This window comes from Marmota monax, unplaced genomic scaffold (assembly GCF_021218885.2).
Source record: "Marmota monax isolate L192 unplaced genomic scaffold, Marmota_monax_Labrador192_F-V1.1 WCK01_AAM20220418_F8-fsc00854, whole genome shotgun sequence".
Taxonomy (NCBI): domain Eukaryota; kingdom Metazoa; phylum Chordata; class Mammalia; order Rodentia; family Sciuridae; genus Marmota; species Marmota monax.
In genome coordinates this window covers 107,058-125,948 of record NW_026692248.1, presented here as the reverse complement: position 1 = coordinate 125,948, position 18,891 = coordinate 107,058, and the positions used below count along the sequence as shown (strand labels likewise).

Here is an 18,891-nt window from a genome sequence, read left to right as displayed (position 1 = left end):
GGCGAAGTACCAGAACCCCTTTAGGTCAGCAGTTAGTAGAGCACAGAGCATTGGCACCTGGGGACAGACATTCTCCAGTCCAGGAAACAGGCGCTCCTGCTCGACACCCAGGGTGGGCAGCCTGGCTACACAAGCCTGTATCTGGAAAGGGTCATTTCACCTCCACACATGTAGGTCAAGGGAGGGCAGCCTGCCCGGGGTGTGTGTGTGTGTGTGGCTGCTGCCAGGGGAGGGATCTCTACATGAACAGTCTCCAAAGACCACCAGGAGGAGTGCTCTGCAAACACGACCCATAGTGTCTAGTGCCAGGAAGGGGTTGGCCACCTGGGTCAGCATCCTTGACTCTGGAGGGCTCTGCATGAGTCTCTGAGCAGGTCATCCTCCTGTGTGGTCCATCTCCCTGCTGGGTGCTGCTGGCTTCTTGAAGCACCCTTCCGGTAGAAGTCCTCCAGGAGGTCGCTGAGCCCCAGCACCATGGTGTAATCAATGCTGCAGATGTGTGCACTCCAGGACAGCTCAGTGCCATGGGGATCCTGGGGGGCAGGCCACTCTGTCACACCCAGTGAGGATGTCAGGGTGACAAGACTCACTTGTCCCTAACGGGCAGGGAGAGCCATGCTTGGGACACTGTGGTCCATGTTGAAGCATAGTCAGGGTGGTATGGGGCTCATTACCCACTGGGGACCTTCTGTGTGTCAGCCTCATTAATGCGCACGCAGGCGAGCGTCTCCCTGATGGCTGGGGCTTGGCCTCCGGTCCTGAAAGCCAGGGTGGGGGAATAGAGAGCCTTGGAACAGAGGGAAGTGGGAGCTCACAGTGACCTGAGCCCAGCCACATACCTTCCCAGGCCTGTTCAACATTGCCTCCCCAGGGCTTTGATGGCAGGGAAGTGCAAGCCACTGGCCAGATGTAGGACAAGAATGGGGCCCTCTGACACCTGGGAAGGCAGAGGGAAGGGATTGAGTCCTGGAGGCAGGTTGGACCTAGCCTCTGCCAGGCCTGGCCTGTCCCAAGCTGGAAGTGCGCTGAAGGAACAGCAGGGGTGCTGGCAGGAGGCCAGGCACTGTGGAGACTGCTGTGGTGCACAACAAGAGGATGTCATCTTTAGCAGTAACCGCAGTGCCCCATGAACTCAGACACCAGGACAGCCTGGCCAAGGAGTCCCACCATTGAGTGCCCACCCCTGACCTGCACCTGGCTCTTGCACCTGACTCCAGAGTGCAGGAGGATGAGTGAGGACACCAGAGTTCCAGCCAGGACGCTGTACTGGACCTCCCAGAAGCACAGCAGGAACATGATGCAGAGTGGTATCAGGTCCAGCCCTGGGAGAGAAGTCTGCTGAGAGTCGCCTCTGCTCCCAGGCTCTGCACTACCACCTGAGCAAGATGCACCCTACATTCAGCACCACAGCCTTCTGGTCCTCTCACGTGGAGCAATGGTGGTCATGGACACAAAGCAGCCAGAGGCCTCCATTCTGGAGCCTCAGGGGCAGCAGCCACAGGCCACTGCTGGTACACAGGTGTTGGACAGAGGAAGACCTCTTTGTGCCTGAGGTTCAGGCAGGACCCTCCTGGGCCTTCCCTCAAGTGACCTTGGAGGGAGGGAAGCAGCAGGGCTGTCAAGGGAACATCAAGGGACCCAGGAGATGGGTATGTGGGGACCACAAACCCCCAGACTTGCAGGTCTCCTTCTCTGAGGAAATGTCCTGAGGGCAAACTGCAGTCCCAGAGTCCCCCCAACGTGTGACTCAGAAATGTTTCACGAGACTCAGTTTCCCTCAGGAGAGCCTTATATTGTACACAGAATGTCCACATGTTGCAAGGCTACTCTAAAGATAAAATGTGCAGGGAAGCCCTGGGACACAATAAAATAGCCACCACTTTCATTTGGTGACTCCCTGGGGCCACGGGAAGAAAGCCTCATAATCTGCATAAGTTCTTACACTTCTTCAGGAAGCAAAACAGAACGGATTTGTGGGGATGAGTGCCCTCAGGCTTTGCAAACACAGTGCTACAGCGTTCTCAGCTTTTGGACCAGCACATATTTGTCTTTTCGGCACTGGGAATTGCAACCCAGGGTCTCACACAGCCTAGGCAAGGGCTCTCCCACTGAGCCACACCCCAGCCCTTTCTACTTTGAGAGAGGATCCTGCTAAATTTGCCCAGCTGCTCTCCTACTTGCCAGAGCCTTTCAAGTGGCTGGGATGACAGATGTGGCCATCGTCATCTGGCCCATATATATATTCTTAACATGCCAGAGTGTCCCGAAGACCTTGGTATCAAACAGGGGGCCACAGCCATGGTGATGACAGCAGCCAGCAGAGCCTTGGGGATGTGGTAGAAAAGCGAGGTCATGTAGTCCAGTGACAAAAGCACCGGCACACCTGGGGTGGGGAGTGGGCATCACTCAGGGGCCAGGGGCCTGGCTGAAAGGCCACACAGCCTCCCCCAGGAAGGCGGGGAACAAGCTCTGACACCCTGCACCCGCACAGCCACAGAGACAGAGAGAGCCATGCACAGCAGCAGACTCTGTGGCCTGCTAAGCAGGACACCCCTTCAACTGCGGGCTGCCTCCCTCCTCTCCATGCCTTCAGGGACACAGGGAAATATGGGGGGTGTGCACCCCAGTCACCAGCCCCCCTGCTGGGGTGCACACCCCGACTGGACATTCATGGCTGTCTTGCAAGTGAACAGATAGACATGTTGATCCCTGGAAGCCCTGGAGGGGAAGGGGAGGCCTCCATCTTCAGGCAGAGACTGATCTTCCCAGGGTGCCTAGGCTGGGAGAGGAAGTGAGGGAGAGCTGTGCTCAAACCACCTGGCTTCCATTACCAAGAACACACCAGAAAGGCTGAGTGCTCTTGAGGCCCCCTGTTTTGTCTTCTACCCCACCCAGGTGCTGGCTGGGTACCACTTCCCTACACTTGCCACTACTCAAGGACAGCCTGAGGGGTCTAGGCTTGGCCCCAAGGCCAACTCATCAGGGCAAAGCTTCAGTCCTCCTGCCTCCACTTTGCAGAATTAACTTAGGCATCACCGTGCTTGGAGAACCTGCATGTACTGGGAACTTTCCAGCACTAAACACAGCGCAGGAAGCTCAGATGCCATCCTAAGGGGCAGGCATGAGCCCCACCTCCACCACACTGCAGACTTAGTCACAACTGACCAGGGGTAGTCAGGAGACCCGGTAGACTGCGACAGGGAGAATGAGAAAGGAGTCCAATGTGGGCCAAGCACCCAGGTGGGGAAAGGGACCAGCTGAAGCTGGTCCCTCCCGAAGGAACAGAGAAGGAAGGACGTGGTCACTTACTGCCCAAAGCTGCTGATGACTGAATAGAAGGAGACAAGGGAGTCCAAAACATTGGTGAGGCCTGGGGGAAAGAAGGCTTGTGGAAGGCGGAGACAGAAGACAAGAGCAAGGCCAGGGATACAGAGGGAGTGACCTGGGCGTGAATCCGCCCTCCTGCCTTGGGAAGGAAAATGCAAGCCACAGTCTTCCTCTAGTTTGCCCAGGGTGATTCCAGCTTTTTGCAGGGGAAGGAACTAGGGATGGAATCCAGGGCTTCGTGCATGCCAGGTGAGCACCCTATCACTGAGCCAGCCCCTGCCCCGGTTACAGCTTACAAAGTAATTCTTGCCCCAGCTTGCCATGGGGCTTCAATCATCTCCAGCAGGGGTGTGCCCAAGGGAGGCAGTGCCTGTAGGATACAGCTGCCACCATCCACAGGGCTCCACTAAGGTCCTCTCAACCCCTCCCCTGCTCTGCTGCTATGGCCCACCAAAGTGAGAGACAAGCAGGTGCCACTGACTGACCACAGGGGACACATCCAGGCCCACAGCCTCACTGGGGCCAAGAACCAAGCAATCATCAGACCACGCTAACCCCAAGCTGCTCCACCAGCATTACCCTTCCCAGGGCCTTCACAACCACCACAGTCTCCCCTGGGTGCAGGTTCAAGGCCTGCTCTCAGCTCAGGTCTGGCCCCTTAGCAAAGGCCCTCCAGGTTACAAGGCCCAGTGCATGTCCTTGAGAGTGAGAGGCCTGGATGTATGAGGCCTTGGCAGAAGCCATGCCCTGACCACCTTCACTCCTGGTTTCTGGTCCAGAATAGAACTCTGCTGTCACTGACGGGACAGTCCCTCCCAGCTCTGGCTTCCTGTGGGACCTGTGGCAGCCTCTCTCTGTGTAAAAGCTGGGAACTGTTGGCCTATTTCAGATCAGGAAGCACACATCCCACCTCAACAATCTGAGCTTTGTGACCTCCCCTTGTCAGTGCTGTCTGGGCTGCTGCCAGAAACTCTTGTCCCATTGGGTGTTAGAGTCTGTAAACAAGTCAGGATGGCACCTGGCATTTTGCCAGAGGGAGTGGTTTGTGAAGTAACGCCAGTGAGTCATTAAGTGTGGAGATTCCTTATTGGTTGACTGCTGTATCTAGTTTATGTTGATTAAGATAAGCTGTGTGTAATGTATAAATACCCCTCCGGTCCCACAATAAACGGCTCCACTCCTGCTGTATCAATGTACACAAGTTCCTCATCACCCCCGGGTTATTTTGCTGCAGCCAGACTGCGGCAATTTGGAAAGTTCTGGGCTACCAGTTCTTTGCTGCTGATGCTGCTGGGGATTGAATGTGCTGTTTATGAGGGATGAGTGTGAGCAGAGTAGAAACCACTTGGGAGGTCTGCTGGCTGGTGCCTGGGTGGGGGGCCTGTGGGTTTCCTCTGAGTCAGTCCAATACCTTCCTTGGACTGAAAATCCAAACTTCCAAAGTGAAACCTGAGATTTAAAGTGGTGTTCATGAGTCTGTTCATGAAGTAATTAGATGTCCATTTCATAGTTCTTAGAGCTGGTAAGTATCTTTTTCAAAACTCCACCAAAACCTTCTCAGTAGTGACCAAATTTCAGGAGGAATACCCAAACAAATATCCACGATGGGTCTTCCTCATTCAGAAAAAACAGCAAGAAGAAGCAAGTACCCAGAGCCCCAGCTTGAATGATCACAGTGCTTTTGCTGGAACCCAAGTTGCTTTAGTAAGTATAGCAGGGAGATATTAGCACAGTGTTTCAAAACTGAATGTCACATTTGAATCCTGAACTGTTGGGAATGAAGACATGGCCTACAGTTACTCCCACCTCTGCCAGAGCCTTCCTACAGCCTCTAGAGCACAACACAGTGATAAAATTCTCTTTTTTTCCTGTTCCCCTTTTATGCTTTCTATGAGACAGCATTCACTGTTGGTTTTTATTTTATGTACATTTTACAATAAAACCCCAATTATGATATGCTTTAAAAGAGCTCAAGAAAAAATATTTAGAAAACCAGCAGCCACCATCTTGGAGAGCTGAAGTAACCACCACCACTCTCCGACAGATTGCAACAATAAAACAGGTGTGTGTTACTCAGCTCAGCTCCCATACAGCGGGGAATTCGCATAAAATCTTTCCTAGGCTTTCCGGGGGTGGGATTATCAGAGCAAGCCTGCATAAAGACGCGGGGAAAACTAGAGACACCTGACCTTCAACTCCCCCTCCCGTTAGCGGCGAAAACGAAACCTGCCTAGCCAGCGCTGGGGGAGGGGCAAGCGGAAAAAATCAAAACAATAGAGTGCTGGGGTTCCCAATAGACACCCTCCACACCCAACAAACGGCAGGCCCAGAGTACAGTTTGAACTGCCAAGAGGCATCACTCAGGGGAAATCTGGTCTAGCAGGAGAAACCAGGGGACTAGCAGGAGAAACCAGGGGACTAGAGGCCAGGCCCTCGCGACTGGGCGGCTGGAGACCGCCTGCCCGCTGGCGACCAACCGCGTGACTTGGCGGCTAGAGATCGCCCGTCCGCCGGCGACCGATCACCCACCCGCTGCCTGCGCGATTGGGCGGCTGGAGACCGCCCGCCCGCCGGTGACCGACCATGCGACTGGGCGGCTGGAGACCGCCCGCCTGCCAGCGACAGGGAGCTGAAACCAACCAGAGACAGTCCAGTCCCACCCCCCCATTCAGACACCCCGGCAAGGAGCCTGGGGCCAGCCATAGCAGAGAGGTGACGTCACTGGAGCTTGGCCGTTGGAATTCCTTCCCAGCGGAATCCACTTTAGCAGGCATAGTCTACCAACACAAAGGAGAGACAACAGAGATATACAAAACCAAAACAAATCTATAGGAGAGAGCAGAAACACAGCAATCAAACAGAGCTGGAAAGTAACGTGAACATCATGAAAAAACAAGGGAAAAAAGGAGTATAAACAATGCAGGACAACTTAATTCTACAGGAGGAGCTAGAAGCATCAGAAACAGGGATAGGGAAAGAACTCAAGGCATACCTAACTCAGATGGAAAGGAATATTAGAGAAGACATGAGGCAGCAAGTCCAAGCAATAAAAGCATATTTGGAAAATGAATTAAACAAACAGATTCAAATGGCAAAGAACGAGCTTTACCAGGAGATAGAGATCTTAAAAAAAAATCAAACAGTAATCCTATAGGAAACTATAAACCAAATTAAAAACTCAAACGAGAATATTATAAATAGACTAGATCAAGTAGAAGTCAGAACATCAGATAATGAAGACAAAGTTTATCAACTTGAAAAGAATATAGTCAACACAGAAAAGATGCTTAAATCCCACGAGCAATCTATTCAAGAGATATGGGATGTCATAAAAAAACCAAATTTGAGAGTCATCGGGATAGAAGAAGGCATAGAGATTCAAACCAAAGGAATGGACAAATATTAAATGAAATAATTCTAGAAAACTTCCCAGAGATGAAAGATGGAATGGATTGCCAAATCCTGGAAGCCTACAGGACCCCAAACATTCAAAACCGTAATAGACCAACTCCAAGACATATAATTATGAAGACAGCCAACATACAGAACAAGGAGAGAATATTAAAAGCTACGAGAGAAAGGAGGCAGATTACATTCAGGGGTAAACCAATTAGGTAAACGACTGATTTTTCATCACAGACTTTGAAAGCGAGAAGATCCTGGAACAATGTACTTCAAACGCTGAAAAATAATGGATTCCAACCAAGAATACTGTATCCAGCAAAATTAAGCTTCAGATTTGACAATGAAATTAAAATCTTTCACGATAAACAAAAGCTAAAAGAATTCACAGCCAGAAAACCAGCACTGCAAGGCATTTTGAGCAAAATACTACAAAAAGAGGAATTGAAAAACAGTGCCCAAAACTAACAGCGGGAGGTATCTCAGTAAAGGGGGAGGAAAATAACCAAAAAGTAAAAACTAGCCAAACTAAAATAAATAAACATGACTGGAAGTACAAACCATATTTCAATTGTAACCTTAAATGTTAATGGACTAAACTCACCAATCAAGAGACATAGGCTAGTAAACTGAATCAAAAAAACAAATCCAACAATATGCTGCCTTCAGGAGACTCATATGATAGGAAAAGACATACACAGGCTGAAGGTAAAAGGTTGGGAAAAATCATACCACTCACATGGCCCTCGGAAGCAAGCAGGAGTGGCCATACTCATATCGAATAAAATCAACTTCAAACCTAAGTTAATCAAAAGGGATGAAGAAGGACACTATATACTGTTAAAAGGAACCATCCACCAACAAGACATAACAATTATCAATTTGTATGCACCAAACAATGGAGCTGCAACATTCATAAAACAAACTCTCCTCAAGTTCAAGAGTCAAATAGACTACAACACAATAATTATGGGTGACTTCAACACACCGCTCTCGCCACTAGACAGATCCTCTAGACAAAAACTGAATAAAGAAACTATAGTACTCAGCAGCACAATCAATAACCTAGACTTAACCGACATATATAGAATATATCAACCATCATCAAGTGGATACACGTTCTTCTCAGCAGCACATGGATCCTACTCAAAGACAGACCATATATTATGCCATAGGGCAACTCTTAGTAAATATAAAGGCATGGAGATAATACCATGCACCATATCTGATCATCATGGAACGAAACTGGAAATCAATGATAAAAGAAGGAAGGAAAAATCCTACATCACATGGAAAATGAACAATATGCTACTGAATGATCAATGGGTTACAGAAGACATAAAGGAGGAGATAAAAAAAATTCTTAGAGACAAATGACAATACAGACACAACATACCGGAATCTATGGGACACAATGAGAGCAGTTTTAAGAGGGAAATTCATTTCTTGGAGTTATTTCCTCAAAAAAAGAAAAACACCAACAAATAAATGAACTCACACTACACCTCAAAAAACTAGAAAAGGAAGAGCAAAACAACAGCAAATGTAGTAGAAGACAAGAAATAATTAAAATTAGAGCAGAAATCAACAAAATTGAAACAAAAAAAAAAACCACTGAAAAAACTGATGAAACTAAAAGTTGGTTCTTTGAAAAATTAAATAAGATCGACAGACCCTTAGCCATGCTAACAAAGAGAAGAAGAGAGAGAACTCAAATTACTAACATATGGGATGAAAAAGGCAATATCACAACAGACACTACAGAAATACAGAAGATAATTAGAAAGTATTTTGAAACCCTATATTCCAATAAAATAGAAGATAGTGAAGATATCGATAAATTTCTTAAGTCATACCATCTGCCCAGATCGAGTCAGGAAGACAGACACAATTTAAACAGACCAATAACAAAGGAAGAAATAGAAGAAGCCATCAAAAGACTTCCAACCAAAAAAAGCCCAGGACCGGATGGGTATACAGAGGAGTTCTACAAAACCTTCAAAGAAGAATTAATACCAATACTTTTCAAGCTATTTCAAGAAATAGAAAAAGAAGGAGCTTTTCCAAATTCATTCGATGAGGCCAACATCACCCTGATCCCAAAACCAGACAAAGACACTTCAAAGAAAGAAAACTACAGACCAATATCTCTAATGAACTTGGATGCAAAAATTCTCAATAAAATCCTGGCGAATCGAATACAAAAGCATATCAAAAAAATTGTGCACCATGATCAAGTAGGATTCATCCCTGGGATGCAAGGCTGGTTCAATATACGGAAATCAATAAATGCTATTCACCACATCAATAGACTTAAAGACAAGAACCATATGATCATCTTGATAGATGCAGAAAAAGCATTCGACAAAGTACAGCATCCCGTTATGTTCAAAACACTAGAAAAATTAGGGATAACAGGAACTTACCTCAACATAGTAAAAGCTATATATGCTAAACCTCAGGCTGGCATCATCCTAAATGGAGAAAAACTGAAGGCATTCCCTCTAAAATCTGGAACAAGACAGGGATGCTCTCTATCACCACTTCTATTCAATTTAGTTCTTGAAATACTAGCCAGAGCAATTAGACAAAAGAAATTAAAGGCATAAAAATAGGAAAAGAAGAGCTTAAGTTATCACTATTTGCGGATGACATGATAATATATTTAACAGACCCAAAAGGGTCTACAAAGAAACTGCTAGAGTTAATAAATGAATTCAGCAAAATGGCAGGATATAAAATCAACACGCATAAATCAAAGGCATTCCTGTATATCAGGAACAAAACTTATGAAATGGAAATGAGGAAAACCACCCCATTCACAATATCCTCAAAGAAAATAAGATATTGGGAATCAACCTAACAAAAGAGGTGAAAGATTTATATAATGAAAACTACAGAACCCTAAAGAGAGAAATAGAAGAAGATCTTAGAAGATGGAAAAATGTACCTGTTCATGGATAGGCAGAACTAACATCATCAAAATGGCGATATTACCAAAAGTTCTCTATAGGTTTAATGCAATGCCAATCAAAATCCCAACGGCATTTCTTGTAGAAATAGAGAAGGCAATCATGAAATTCATATGGAAAAATAAAAGACCCAGAATAGCAAAAATAACTCTAAGCAGGAAGTGTGAATCAGGCGGTACAGCGATACCAGACTTCAAACTATACTACAGAGCAATAGTAACAAAAACAGCATGGTACTGGTACCAAAACAGGCGGGTGGACCAATGGTACAGAATAGAGGACACAGAAACCAATCCACAAAATTACAACTTTCTTATATTTGATAAAGGGGCCAAAAACATGCAATGGAGGAAGGATAGCATCTTCAACAAATGGTGCTGGGAAAACTGGAAATCCATATGCAACAAAATGAAACTGAATCCCTTTCTCTCGCCATGCACAAAAGTTAACTCAAAATGGATCAAGGAGCTAGATCTCAAATCAGAGACACTGCGTCTGATAGAAGAAAAAGTTGGCTACGATCTACATACTGTGGGGTCAGGCTCCAAATTCCTTAATTGGACGCCCATAGCCCAAGAGTTAATAACAAGAATCAACAAATGGGACTTACTCAAACTAAAAAGTTTTTTCTCAGCAAGAGAAACAATAAGAGAGGTAAATAGGGAGCCTACATCCTGGGAACAAATTTTTACCCCTCACACTTCAGATAGAGCCCTAATATCCAGAATATACAAAGAACTCAAAAAATTAAGACAATAAGATAACAAATAACCCAATCAACAAATGGGCCAAGGACCTGAACAGACACTTCACAGAGGAGGATATACAATCAATCAACAAGTACATGAAAAAATGCTCACCATCTCTAGCAGTCAGAGAAATGCAAATCAAAACCACCCTAAGATACCATCTCACTCCAGTAAGATTGGCAGCCATTATGAAGTCAAACAACAAGTGTTGGCGAGGATGTGGGGAAAAGGGTACACTTGTACATTGCTGGTGGGACTGAAAATTGGTGAGGCCAATTTGGAAAGCAGTATGGAGATTCCTGGGAAAGCTGGGAATGGATCCACCATTTGACCCAGCTATCGCCCTTCTCGGACTATTCCCTGAAGATCTTAAAAGAGCGTACTATAGGGATACTGCCACATCAATGATCATAGCGGCACAATTCACAATAGCTAGACTGTGGAACCAACCTAGATGCCCTTCAATAGATGAATGGATTAAAAAAATGTGGCATCTATACACAATGGAGTATTACGCAGCACTAAAAAATGACAAAATCATCGAATTTGCAGGGAAATGGATGGCATTAGAGCAGATTATGCTAAGCGAAGCTAGCCAATCCTTAAAAAACAAATGCCAAATGTCTTCTTTGATATAAAGAGAGCAACTAAGAACAGAACAGGGAGGAAGAGCATGAGGAAAAGATTAACATTAAACAAAGATGAGTGGGGGGAGAGAAGGAGAGAGAAGGGAAAGCATATGGAAATGGTAGGAGACCCTCAATGTTACACAAAATTACATATAAGAGGTTGTGAGGGGAAAGGGGGGGGGAAACAAGGGAGAGAATTGAACAACAGCAGATGAGGTAGAGATGGAAGATGGGAGGGGAGGGGAGGGGGGATAGTAGGGGATAGGAAAGGTAGCAGAATACAACAGTCACTAATATGGCATTATGTAAAAATGTGAGTGTGTAACCGATGTGATTCTGCAATTTGTATTTGGGGTAAAAATGGGAGTTCATAACCCAATTGAGTCAAATGTATGAAAGATGATATGTCATGAGCTTTGTAATGTTTTGAACAACCAATAAAAAAATAAAATAAAATACAAAATAAGCCTGGGGGAAAAAAATAAAATAAAATAAAATATAAAAGATCACAAATACTTAAAAAATCAAGTAATCGTATAAATTAATAAATATATATTCTTTTCTAATAGGAATTACTGCAATATGTAAAACAAAACTCCTTAAAACTTAATAAGTTTTTATTAATCTTGAAAAATTGAAAAAAATATATTTAATATTAACTTGATAGTATTTAAGATGGCTGCATTCAGTGAGTTTCAGAAGTTAATTCCTTTCTTTGATAAAAATAGTAATTGTCATTTTCTCTGAACTCCCTTATCCGCCCCACCCCTAGACTTTTTAGTGATGCTTTTTTTCCTATTCCATAAAGCACTAGCTGCCTACACTTCATATGGTATTTTATAAAGTAAAATCAGAATCAAGAAATTTTAAAGCAAAACCTTTCCCATAGGGTAGAAAGCTTACCAACTTTCAGAGTCACAAGTAATGTCAATATGAGTGTGTAATTAATTGGACCTGAGGACCACTCATTCTCCATGGGGTCAGAATGAGCTTCCACAAACAAAAGCAGTTTCTAAGAAAGCAAGCCCAACATGTAAGTTCTTTTCTAGCCTCTCCTACATTCACTCAATAAAGGCCCATTTCCCAAATCAAATCATATGGCCAAGCCTGAAGTCACTGCAACAAGGAACCACACAGGATGTGGGCATTTACTGGGAGATGTGATTCACTGGGGGGTCATCAGTGTAGCTGTCTACTACAATTCCCTCATATGGGCCAGATGTGCCTAAGATGGTCAGGGCCATAGTGGAAGATGGAATAAACAATGCACGAATCAGGTTAGGGGATCCTCTTTCGGGTTCTTCATCATGTAAGGATCTTAGAAATCAACACTCTGTCCTCATAACATATTAAAAAAAAAGGTAAACAAATTGAAAAATCAACAAGTCTTAGATTCAAAGAAACTGGATCCCAGGACCAATCCCTATTCCCCAAAATTAAAGAATCAGAAAGGCACATTCAGAAATTCCTAACTTCTTGGAATGGAAAACCCATGAGCAGAAGCTTCTTTGGGAAGCAGTACTGGCCTAGGAAACCCTGAACTAGAAGTGAACAATAGCTGGAAACTCAGTGTGGAAAGGCTGACACAGTCACCCAGGGCTCCTCATACTTACGTGAGTTTTACCTCCAGGATCTCAACCAGGATCTCACAGGGCACCAAAGCATTCTGTTCTTCTTGAGAAGTTTCAACCTTAGGAGAAACTATTTTACAAAAGAAAAGCCTACTGAAATTTCGTCAGACCGTAAATGACCCAAGATAAGGGAACTACCATACTCAAGCCTGCTCTAGCCCCACACCTGGAAGAAGAGACACACTCAACACCAGCGCCCACTGCTCTTCCATATGAGAGAGGAAAACATCCAACCACAGCTGCCTCCAGACATCTTGTCCCATGAGAGGGGGGAAAATGAGGAAACCGATGCAGCTCCTTTCAAGAGCCCACACTCACTAAAGACTGAGATATAATCCTAGGACCAAGAATACCTTCCCTCACCAATCAGGGGAAATACAAAGCAAAACTAAACAAATAACAAACATTCACATATTATACTCAAACAGCAGAAAATCAAAGGGTGGAGAAGTCTTTTTAAAAAGTCCTCTAGTAAAGAATGATGATTATCATGGTTTGGATCTAGGAGTGTCATCTCCAAACCACATGTGTTAGGTAATGCAGAATATTCAGAGGTGAAAAGATTGAATTATGAGATCTGTAAACCCTTATAGGCAGACTGCTCCTTTAGATGAACCACTGAGTGCTAACTGTAGACAGGTGGGTGTGGCGGGAGAAAGTAGGTCACTGGAGGTGTGTCTTTTGAGGGCATAATGTAACATTAAGAAACAGTATATCAGGCTACAGTGTGTGTTCTCATCATCTCTCTCTCTCCCTCCCTCCCTCCCTCCCTCCTTCCCTCTCTCTCTCTCCAAGAAACATTATGTCAGGCTCCAGTGTGTGTTCTCATTCATTCTTATTCTCATATTCTCTCTCTCTCTCTCTCTCCCTCCCTCTCCCTCTCCCTCTCCCCCTCCCTCCCTCCATCCATTTTATTTATTTATTTATTTGGATCAGAGATTGAACCCAGGGTGCCAAACCACTGAGCAACATCCTAATCCTCCTTTTATGTTTATTTTGACACAGGGTCTCACTAAATTGCTTAGGGCCCTGCTATGTTGCTGAGGCTGGCTTTGAACTTGCAATCCGTCTGCCCTCCTGACTCAGCCTCTGGGATTACAGGGATGTACCACCACACCTGGTTCTCTATACTTCTTGCCTGCCATGAGCTGAACAGCTTTCCTCTGCCATGCCCTTGCACCATGATGTTCTACCTCACCCTGGGCCCAGTGAAGGAGATGGCAGAACCCAAAATAAACTTTTCTTCCTCTAAGTTTTTCTTGTCAGGTTCAGAGAAAAGCTAATTAATATAGGGAATATATTTAATATTGTGTATTTCAAAATTGCTAAAAAGTAGAGTTTAAATTTTCTTAGAAAAAAGTAATAAGTATGTGAAGCAATGGGGAGGAAATATTAATTGACCTGACATACTATATCATAACATTACATTTGGCCCATTGTGCCCTATAAGTATGTGTGATTACTTGTCAATTAAAATCAGTATAATCAATGAGCCTCTAGACAATATATTAAAGAAAAAAAAAAGAAGATATAAATGAGGAAGATCAGAAACTATTATTTCCAGGGCCAATATGGATTGCTATATATTCCAAACAGGTGATCACTCAGAGGTCTGCTAGGGCGCCCCTCCCTGGGCTGGGGTATCCTGATCAGAACCTCCATCTCCCCATAAACACGTGGCCCATGCTTCTCACTCCCTTGGAACCACAGTTACACAAACCACACAGGTGAATCTAACGTCCAGAAATCTATAAAATAATGTTGTGCCGGCCACAGTGAATAGGGATTAGAAAATGCTAAGCTCTCTCTAGGGAACATGGCTGGCACAGCCCTGCAGTCTGATCAGTTTTGTGCATTAGCTCTTCTCACCCTCATTCACTCTCATTATATCTACAGCTCTTCCTTCCCCCCTTTGTCCAGTACTAGAAATTGCTGCCATCTGCTCCCTCATGTTGTCACAATCTCTACCATTTGATGCTAACAAACATTTGACCACACAGACATCTCTCGGCTCAGGAATCCTACTGAAACTTTGCAAGCAAGACCATCCCACCACCCTTCTATATTCCTGCCATAATCTGCCGCTAGGAATACTTTACATACCTATCTCCATCATCAAGAAAAACTTCATAAGATGCACAAATTTCTTTTGTACACTGTGGTCCCTGGAGTGAAACTTTCCACATTCTAGGTCTATGACTTAGGCAAGTCACTCAGTGTCTCCAAACATCACTTCCTAAAATGAGAATAAATGTTAATAATATTGTAATGAAGAGGAAACAAGTTAAAATATTAAAATACATAATTCCTACTAGATGACTTTGATATTATCAGTTTTAATTTTCATTTTACTAGTATTACCAACTTAACTGGATAACTTTTATATTAAAATTGTTTTTATTTTTACTGCATGATTGCCAACACTTATTAAATAAAGTACACATAATTGTGATATATTGTTTCCAGAATTAAGCAATTCATTTTCTAGCACAAAAGCTAAAGTTTAATACACACTAGAGATTTACATTTCTGAGAAAAAAAGGAATATTCTTTCAAGTAATATCTCAAATTGTTTTTTGAACATGATATTTACCATGTTTCTACTAATTGGTGTTAAAGGACGGTTTTCTGTAATCCCAGTTACTGCTATTTTGACTGTGAACAAGCTACACTCACAGAGTTCTTCAAAACTGACTTTGTTCTCTCCACACTGCATAGGCACACCTGCTCCAGCCCTTGGGTGAAATCTAGGGACCCCATGGCTTAACTGCTTATGTTCAGATAAGGAAAAATCCACTGGTTCTCTCCAGGGGCAGAATGGGGTCTGGTTGCAGTAATTAACTCTGCCAGTCCCAGGTTCATAATCAAAACAGGACACTGCACTGAAACATGGAGTTTCTTTCTCAGGAACAGCCAGACTTACTGGAATCCTGCAGAGCCAGTCCAGCAAACCGCAGGTAGACTTCTCCCTTCGCATTTGGTACACCTACCTCTTCCACCAGATGGGCCTAGTGATCTTGTCTCTGACCACATCAAGTCCAGCATCTACCCTGGAGTAAAAGAGCAAGAAAATATCACTTGATGGGTGCTGCTCTTCCCTGTGCCCACAAGGATTCTATCTGAACTAGACATGCGTTCAGAGGGGACTCCTTCATGGGCATTCCCCGGGGTTTCCTGGGCCTCGCTCTTGTAATTCCTCTGGCTGGTCCTCACAGCTTTCCACCTGGGCCACCTCATCAAGTAGTACCCTTGCTGTCACCCCCTCTTTCCCCACCCCAGGGCTCTCAAGCTGTGGTCTAACTTTGGACCCTGTGGAGGGAAAGCAGTTATTCCAAAGGCAGCCTCTTCTTGTTTCTGAGTACTACAGCTCTCCACTCCCAGATGGCTCAAAGATGGTCAGAAAATAGTGTTTGAGTTCTCCCAAATGCCAGAAGGAACACAGGCTGGTTCTCACAGCTGGTTCCTAGATGGGAACTGTTTGAAGAAAAACTGAGAAAACTTAATTTAGCAAAGCTTGCCTAAAGAAAGACAAAGAAAAGAAAAAAAGGTTCTAGCACAAGATTGTACTTGGGACCCAAATCGATTAACCCTACCACCTCTGCAGATTACACTCACCACCAGAGAAAAGGAAGTGCCATACCAGAAATCATCTGATTGGCTGCAGTCAGCATTTCTGACCATATGCGCATGCTCAGATTAGTCCATAGCACATGATTGTCTAAGGTGCATTGCTGTGATTGGCAGAGACTTAGTTGCTTGGTTACAAGCCAATTCCTACCATTATGTACAGTTATAGTTTATTTGTCTGTTATAGTACACCATGTACAGAGGTCATTTTGGGACAAACTTTATTACCCAAGTACAGTGACAGGTTTAGGACAAATTTATTTTAGTTTTATAATAAGCCTCATTTCGTCTACAATTGGCACAAAGGATCTGCTTGATTTCAGGACAGACTTTACAATTTCACAATGCAAATTAGTTAGATGAGCCAGACATGGTGGTTCATGCCTATAACCCTAGCGAGTCAGAAAGCTGAGGAGGATCACAAGTTCCAGGCCAGTCTCAGCAACTTAAGAGACGGAAAGCAACTTCACAAGACTCTAGCAAGAAATAAAAAAAAATAAAAAGGACCAGGGCTATGGTTTGACGGTAAAGCATGCCTGGGTTCAATCTCTAGTACTGTTCTCCCAAAAATGTTAGATGGCTCTTAGGTTTTACATTTTTGTTATGCCTACAATAACAAGACCACTGGATGTGCCAAGACAGCAGTGCATGAGTATATAAACTGAGAACAAAGAGGAACATGTCAGGAGGAAAAAGACAGAAATACATTCTTTCACAGACTGCTCCATGAACCAAATGAACCAAAGGCCAACAATTCAAGGTTTAGCCATTAGAGGTGGTTTTGAAATAGGATAGAAGAAATAAGGATAGGTAGAAAGGAAAAGAACAGGGAAGGGAGATAAACTGTAACTTTAAATGAGAGCTCCATGAACATCATCATCTTAACTCCCCAAGTTTGTTTTCCTCTGGACATAAATTTGTTTAAAGTTCCTAACATCTTGGAATATTGCATGTCCAGATAACTACTGCCTATGTGCACTGCTAGGTTACACAGTATATTTTCTTTAGCCTAAATAAAGCCAAGAGAAAAAAATTGTAGAGACCTATGATATGAGTATGTTCCAAACATTATCTATGACTAAATATTGTCAATCTAAAGATCATGACAACTAGACCATAGTGAAGCACCCTGTTCTGCATGATTAAGAACCTTGAGCTCACCAGGCTGGACCACTCCCACCTACTTCTCACATTTACTGTTTACAGAGTCCCCATTAAAAAAAGACCCCAAAGCATGTCTATTCCTGAGATGGCCCACATTCTCTGTTCCTGGAAGTGTGTATTCCTTGCTTTCCCAAATAAATAATTTCTGTTTATGACTCTTTCTGACACATCCTGAAATTCTTTTCTCTGGTATAAACAAAGAACCTACCAGGGTTGGGTTGAGGTCCGCTTCTTCTGAGGGACCTCTTCAGACCCCTATCAGGTAACAATTTAACAGCATCTCAGTACCACTGGTCACATCTGGCATTTGATGGTGATCAAGGACCATCATGTGCTGCAAAGTAGTGTTATCTAGACAGGTGTTCAACTTTGCATTCAGTCTATCAGCACAAGTCCTAGTGATATGAAGACCCATTTGGGCAAAACTAGGCTTGCCAACCAGTACTGAGGATGCGGCAAGCCAGATGTTAGCAATTCCCACAAACAAACCAGGTGCAGGAAAGATAGGAGAGAATTGATGGAGTCATAAGCCTAAAATGAGAAACTAGGAAGGAGCACAGAAAAGATTCCTGCTACCAGAATAAGTTTCCAGTCTCCCCTTTGTGGTTTCTCTACCCTCCCACTTTCTTTTGTGTTTTATAATACTGGAGTGTGAGCTTATACTTGGAGGCATTTTATCTGTGAGAACCCTGTGATGCTGCGCTAAGGAGGAGGGCAGACCCTCAGTAAGAATATCTTATAATTCTATGACATGCTGATGGTGCTACCAACCTGTGGCCATGGTAATTTAATTCTAAGACCAATTATGTATTGCTAATTTGCATTAAAAATCTATTTAAGGGCACATCTATAGACATGAAGTTTCAGACTTAATTTTTTCTATCTCATGTACTAACTGGAAGATTTGTCCTTGTTCACCTTTTCATTGGCTTTGTAGCCTTTTGAAACCTACAACTGTAGGGAGAATTTTGAGTTCTATATGTCCCTTTTATGGACCCAAGAACTTTTCTAGTTTCCCTCATGTGGTCACTTAAGGATTTATGGGGTTAAAAAACAACTCAAGATCAGCCATGGACACTCAGTTTAATTTTAAGAAGGCTGACATTTCATTTCCACTGAATGTAGAACATTAATCTGGTATTTGATTTTGTTTAAGTAGAAAAATAAAATAGACATAATTGTTCATAGGTAAATTGAAATAACCATCTTGATATTTTAGGCCTCAGGTAAACGACAACATATACAAAAAAGCTCATTCTTTAACTTCTTGGAGAATACTTTATTCTTCTTATTGTACTTATCTTGTCTAATATCTGCCTAAGGCACATAGTTTAAGCAATAAAACATTGCAATTTGCACAGAGAAAGCATGTGGAAATCACTATTCATTC

At 43.8% G+C, this 18,891-nt stretch overlaps 1 long non-coding RNA gene across 1 annotated transcript in view; it reads right to left on the bottom strand.

Annotated features, from left to right (window-relative positions):
* Positions 1 to 18,891, bottom strand: part of LOC124086071 (uncharacterized) — a 35,261-nt gene that overhangs the window by 12,747 nt on the left and 3,623 nt on the right. Inside the window, exons 2-5 of the long non-coding RNA XR_009225955.1 lie at positions 15,634 to 15,760; positions 14,814 to 14,946; positions 12,693 to 12,780; positions 325 to 533 (exon numbers count right to left, since the gene is read on the bottom strand). This is a non-coding gene — a long non-coding RNA (uncharacterized LOC124086071). The remainder of the gene's footprint in view (positions 1 to 324; positions 534 to 12,692; positions 12,781 to 14,813; positions 14,947 to 15,633; positions 15,761 to 18,891) is intronic.